Here is a 6,366-nt window from a genome sequence, read left to right on the forward strand (position 1 = left end):
TATTTATTAAAGTAAAAAAAGGACAAAAGACTACTTTACAATATGACACTAAAGTTTATTAACAACTAAACACACCGCTAAATGTTAGATGGAACGGGTCTCCCGAGCTTGGGTCATGGATGGAACTGGCCTGTCTGACTGTTGGAAGGAGAACTAGCCTCCTTCCCCAATGGGGGTGCTATCAGTTATACTGTTCAGTCTCTTTGATATTCCAGCCTATGGATCCGCCTGTCTACATCTCTCAAATTCCTTGCCTTTAGAAGTTATCATTTGTAGAGCCCCACTGATCTCTGGTAAACAATGTTTCTTATATGGCCATTCACACCTCAGTGTGTCGAGACACTTGCTAATCTTGTTACTGGGTAAATTGCGTCTCATTACTCCTCCAGTTGCCTGCTAGTCTTGTTACTTGCCTATTATTTTGCTTTCATCTCAAGTTCACTGTTAACCTCGTTATTATCCAAAATTCCTAACACTTACCTTACATCATACTCAGTGCTCTTTGATTGGACGCAGAAGGAGCACACGGCTATCACAGACAATATTATTTCACTTGCCCTTGCTTTACTGTGTATCTCTTCAGCAACACTGGTAGGAAATAAACTACACAACGGAGACAGACGGAATCTGCCAACCCTGCACATGGGCAACGGTCAACAAAATGTATCGGGACCGCACTCGGAATCCTGGTGGGCATCATGCAGGTTGCCCCCCCCACTGTCCTACAGCCTCTTCACTTCTCCCTCCTAACTCATAACCATGATGTGGAGATGCCGGCGTTGGACTGGGGTGAGCACAGTAAGAAGTCTTACAACACCAGGTTAAAATCCAACAGGTCTGTTTCGAATCATTAGCTTTCGGAGCACTGCTCCTTCTTCAGGTGAATGAGGAACAATGAGGTTTGAAACAAACCTGTTGGACTTTAACCTGGTGACTTTTTACTATCTCAACCATCGCCATTAACCACTCTTGATCGTCTCTTTCTTTTGTGACCTCTGGAGAAATGATCTGCATTAATGACACTATATTTTCTGCAGGTTGTTTTTCTGTTGGTGATTCCTCAGATCGGGAAATATTTGGGGAAATAAATGTTTCCCCATTGTTCTTGAGTGGATCTGCTTAAGAGCAAAGGAAGATTGTCTCGAATCTTTGCAATAGATTTCTATCGTGATCCATGTAGGACTTGTGTATATGTGGAGACCTAACTGAGGACTGGTTGGACTTGGTTGCAATATCCACTGTCGTCAAATATTCCACCACCACGTAATCTCTCAGAGTTCACATCTGAATAATGGTCAGTTGGGCAGAGCACTGAATGGTGCTATGGAGCCATTATACAGCAGGAAGCAACACCTTCAGGATTGAAGAAAGTAGATGAGAGTGCAGAGGAAGAAAAAATCAAAAAGGAAATGGAGCAGAAGATAAACAATAAAATGAAAGATAAGTATTCAAGTATAAATTGTTGTACACGGAGAGCTGTGTGAACAGGTTTTAGGTGTTCCAACTTTAAAATCAAATTCAAATTAAGGGGCAATTTAGTGTGGCCAATCCACCTACCCTGCACATCTTTGGGTTGTAGGGGTGAGACCCACGCAGGCACGGGGAGAATGTGCAAACTCCACACAGGCAGTGACCCGGGGCCAGAAACGAACCTGGGTCCTCGGCGGCGTGAGGCAGCAGTGCTGACCACAGCGCCACCGCGTTCCAACTTGCCACGAGGATAACTAGAAATCATTTGGTAAATTGTGTTGCAGAGGATAATAGTCGCCATACCAGGACTATATCTGGCCTCAGTATACTTTCACAGGGACGGAGGAAAATTTAACTTGTTGGCTCTTCAATCCATTATCCAATGATTTCTGCATTAAAGTGTAGTTGTAGGTGGAGGAGGCGAGCACCTTTGATTCCTCACACGTTTGTCACCATCTTTGCTCCTCGATACAGTTTCCACCTTCAAAAATCTAAATTGGAGGGCCACAAACTCACACAGAGTTACTGTGTGACTGAGTCACCATTCAATGTGGTTCAACCACCTTAAACTTCTTCCTTTCTGCAGGCAAATCCTACTACACCCAGGTAGCTTCAAAACAAGACTAAAGCAAATTTTACAACTCTCTTTCTTCAACCCCTGCACTTTTAGAAACTTCATCCTGAATCCTTTTGCTGTCTTCAACAATAATTTTGTCAGCTCATCACTATCAATGACTTCACCTCGAACCTTTACATTGTTACCTCGGGATCACCTCCCCAATTCCATCGTTGGGTTTTCCTTTTCTTTGTTTCATTTGTTGGTCTATTGGTGGTATTACTAATAGACACAGGATTGGCTTGCACATGTAGACAGAAATCAGCTCTATTGGTATCACCATCTGATGCCTTATCTAACAACAAGTGATGAATCAATCAGAATTTGTCCAACTTAACATTAGGAAGCTTGATGGCAAAAGTGCTGTATCCTTGATCCCATTCCATCCACCTCTCTGGTTATTCCACCAGGTTGAACTCGACAGTGTACAATATGGTTTGATTCTGAATTGAGCTTCAAATTATATTTTAGCCCATCAATAATAATATTTTCTTCCCTCTCTGCAACATCGCTTACCTCTGCCCTTAGTTCACTTCCAGCCCAAATGAAGCCTTTATCCTTTATTTAATTGTCTCAAGGCTTAGTTTCTTCAAATCGTGTTTCTCCCCAAGCTCCACAATCCATAAACTGACTCACCCAAATTCAACTGACCACAAACTAAGATCTGCTTGCTCATCACTCCTGTCCTTCTCACTTCTATTGGCTCATAACCTACATATATATGAATTAGGAGGAGCAGACCACTCGGCCTCTTGAGTCTGCTCTGCTATTGAGTAGGATTACAGTTGAACCGCTTGCAACATCAACCTCAAATTGCTGCCTGCCCCGGATAATCTTTCACCCCTTTGTTAATCAAGAATCTATCGAGGTCTGCCTTAAAAATATTCAGACTCTGTTTCCATTGGCTTTTGAGGAAGAAAGTTCCAAAGACTCACGATCCTCTGAGAGAAAAGATTTCTCCTCATCTCCATCTTAAAGGAGTTACCTTTTTTTTAATACAGTGACCCCCCTAGTTCTAAATTCTCCCACAATAGGAAACGTGCTCTCCATATCCACTCTGTCAATAACCGTCAGGATCTTACGGTATTCAAAATCCACATCATTAGTTAGAAAACCCTGAGCCTCCTTGTTCCTCCTGCATTATCCTCTAAAGGGTGTTGTTGATTGATCAGGCCAGTCTGGCTCACTGGCTCTTTCAGGAACAGGCTGAAGGGACCCTAATCTTTGTCACTGTTGCAAAATAAACCTCAAAGCCAATGCCCTCATGGTCTAGGTGATCTTAAATGGAGAAACAGCCAGCTTACCAGTGCTCTTTGATCAGAGATCAGAGAATTTACAGTGCAGAACAAGGACATTCGGCTGATCGGCTCTGCACCGGCCCTTGGAATGAGCACCCTACTTAGCCCATGCCTCCACCCTATCCCCATAACCCAGTAACACCACCTAATCTTTTTGACAATAAGGGGCAATTTAGCATTGGCCAATCCACCTAACCTGCACATCTTTCCTTTGTCTCTTCCCTTGAACTCCAGTAATACCTTTGTTCATACTTGGAAACCATGATGGGAGGAGGTCTCCAAGCCTACAGCCATATGGGCTTGATTGTCAAGAGTTGTGGGCACAAGAGCCCTCGCGTGGTATTTCTGAAATGTGTTACTGGGACATGTCGGATGAAATATTTCAGAACCTTGCAACAGAGCTCAAAGGCAGTTTAATTAAAAAAATCATGAGCACCCTGATTTCCTGCTCAGTGCATGAAAAAAGTGCAATGAGCGCATCATTGATTTTCTAATAACCTTCCCAGTGTATGTGTAGCCATGGCAGTGGCACTGGCATTCTCTTCCCAGTGTATGTACAGACATGGCAGTGGCACTGGATGTTCTCTTCCCAGTGTATGTACAGCCATGGAAGTGATATTGGCATTGTCTTCCCAGTGTGTGTACAGCCATGGCAGTGGTACTTGTCATGTGAGAGTACCTTTAAGAAATGGATGTTTATTACTGCAGTGATGTCAGAAAGTGGTGGAGCTGAGCTCTGGCTCTGTTTTTTAGTTTCACTTTGAAAAAAGCTTGGGTGTGTTTGTGTCTTTTGGTTTCGTTTTCAGTTTTGGAGCTGAAGCCAGACAAAGCAGCTGTACTGCTGTTCTCTCTGCCATGAAAATACTGTCTCTTGATCATTTGGTGAATTCAGAATTATAAATGTTCTTAGTAGTGACTTTAACCTGATGTGCTTCTGCTGAAAGTTTTTTTTTTAAAAGTCTTCTGGATGTTAAAAGGGCAGCTTAAGAATTACTTAGTGTTGTATTCTTTGGGGGTTGTCTTTGCATTAATGGTTGCTAAGATGTTCACTGTATGTTTTAAAAAGGTTAACTTGACTTGAGTTCATAGAATAAACATTGGTTTGCTTTAAAAAATACTTTTCCATTTCTGTTGTACCACACCTGTAGAGTGGGCCGTGTGCTCCCCATATCACAATCTGTTAAAAGTTGTGGGTCAGGTGAACCCCGTGATAGACCTTGGGGTTCTCTAAACCCTGGCCCATAACTAATTGAGGGCTTGAGGGGGATAAAAGTCTATCTATTGGATTGGCTTTGTGAACTTAAAGACTGTGAGGGGTGAGCATATTGTGGGTGCTTTTCAGGTGTGGTATTATAGTTTAAGTGGGAAGTGTGTTGTGGACAATGGCTCTTTCAGAGGCTCTGAAGTTTTTGTGTGTGCAGACGGTCACATGCAGTACCTTACAGACAGAGACTAAAAGCAGACTGTTAGTTTTGGAAAAAACATTGCAGTAAACATTACCTGACAAAATACGAAAAGATGAGGTAATTATGGTGGTGGCTAAGCATTTAACGTTGCCTGAGATACAGTTTGACTCATTGGAAATGGCAAAAATTCAGTTACAAATTAAATAAATGGAACATGAGAAAGAATTAAGCAGCTTGAATACGAAAAAGAGAGAGGAAAAAGAAAGAGAGAGAGAGAGGAAAAAGAGAGAGAAGAAAGGAAAACAGAAACAATAGTCCTAGCAGAACAAAAAGAAAGAGAAAGGGAGATACAGATCAGGGAAAAAGATAGAGAGAGTTCGAACTTCAGAAAATGGCCATGAAACATGACAGTCAGTTAAAATTGGCAGATGTAAAGGGAAACGTACAGTTGGTTGCTGGTGATGTGGATAGTGAGAAAGAGCATCATAGTCGAAGGCTTGGTCGGGATCTATTTAAATATGTCCAAGCATTACCAAGGTTTGATGAGAAGGAGGTGGAAGCCTTTTTCATTTCATTTGAGAACGTATCTAAATAAATGAAATGGCCACAGGACATACTGATTCAAACAAAGCTGGTAGGTAGAGCTAGTGAAGTGTTTGCATCTCTAACCAGAGGAGGTATATGAGACGTATGAGGAGGTGAAAACATCCACCTTAGGTGCATATGAACTAGTGCCTGAAGCTTACAGAAGAGGTTGAGAAATTTAAGGAAAGGATTTGGTCAAACATACATGGAGATTGAAAGGATCAAACAGAGTAATTTTGATAGGTGGATAAGGGCTTTGAAAATAGACCAAACGTATGAAGCTCTCAGAGAAATTATGCTTTTGGAGGAGTTTAAAAATTCAATTCCTGATGTAATGAGAACTCATGTGGAAGAGCACAGGGTTAAAACTGTGAGATTAGGAGCAGAAATGGCCAGTGATTATGAATTAGTTCATAAATCAAAGCTTGGTTTCCGACTTCAGTTTCAGCCTGTGAGGGATAGAAACTGGGGACATGAGAAATACTCAAGTGGTAAAGGTAAAGGTAATCTGATGGGCGATAATAAGGAGAGTGTACCACAGATTAAAAATAAAATCCAGGAGGGTATGTTGCTCTTTTTAGCCTTAGTTTATTAGCTCTGATTACGTCACCTTTGCTCACGAGTGGCCAGGTATCTTTCTGATACCGCCACGTGGTTCAAGTTCAAGTTATGATTAATAAGTCAGCACACCGCTTAGTAAGATTGAAATCAACGGTCATTTATTATATACAAGTAATGTTTATACAATAATCCTATCTATATAATAAACCTATCACTACTGGCCAATACTTAACTTTAGGAAGAGCCCACCAGGTCAGGGAAACGAATGGCTTATCCAATCGGATCTGGCCCACGGGATTCAAAAGGCTGATACAGGTCGATGGCTAGGAGTCTTTATCGGATAGCGATCGCTGGATTCAAACTTACAGTTGCCGGTTGCTGTTCTTGCGAAGGTCTCGAGCAGGGGAAGAAGGGAGAGAGAGAGCGATCG

Source organism: Scyliorhinus torazame, chromosome 2 (genome assembly GCF_047496885.1).
Source record: "Scyliorhinus torazame isolate Kashiwa2021f chromosome 2, sScyTor2.1, whole genome shotgun sequence".
Taxonomy (NCBI): Eukaryota; Metazoa; Chordata; class Chondrichthyes; order Carcharhiniformes; family Scyliorhinidae; genus Scyliorhinus; species Scyliorhinus torazame.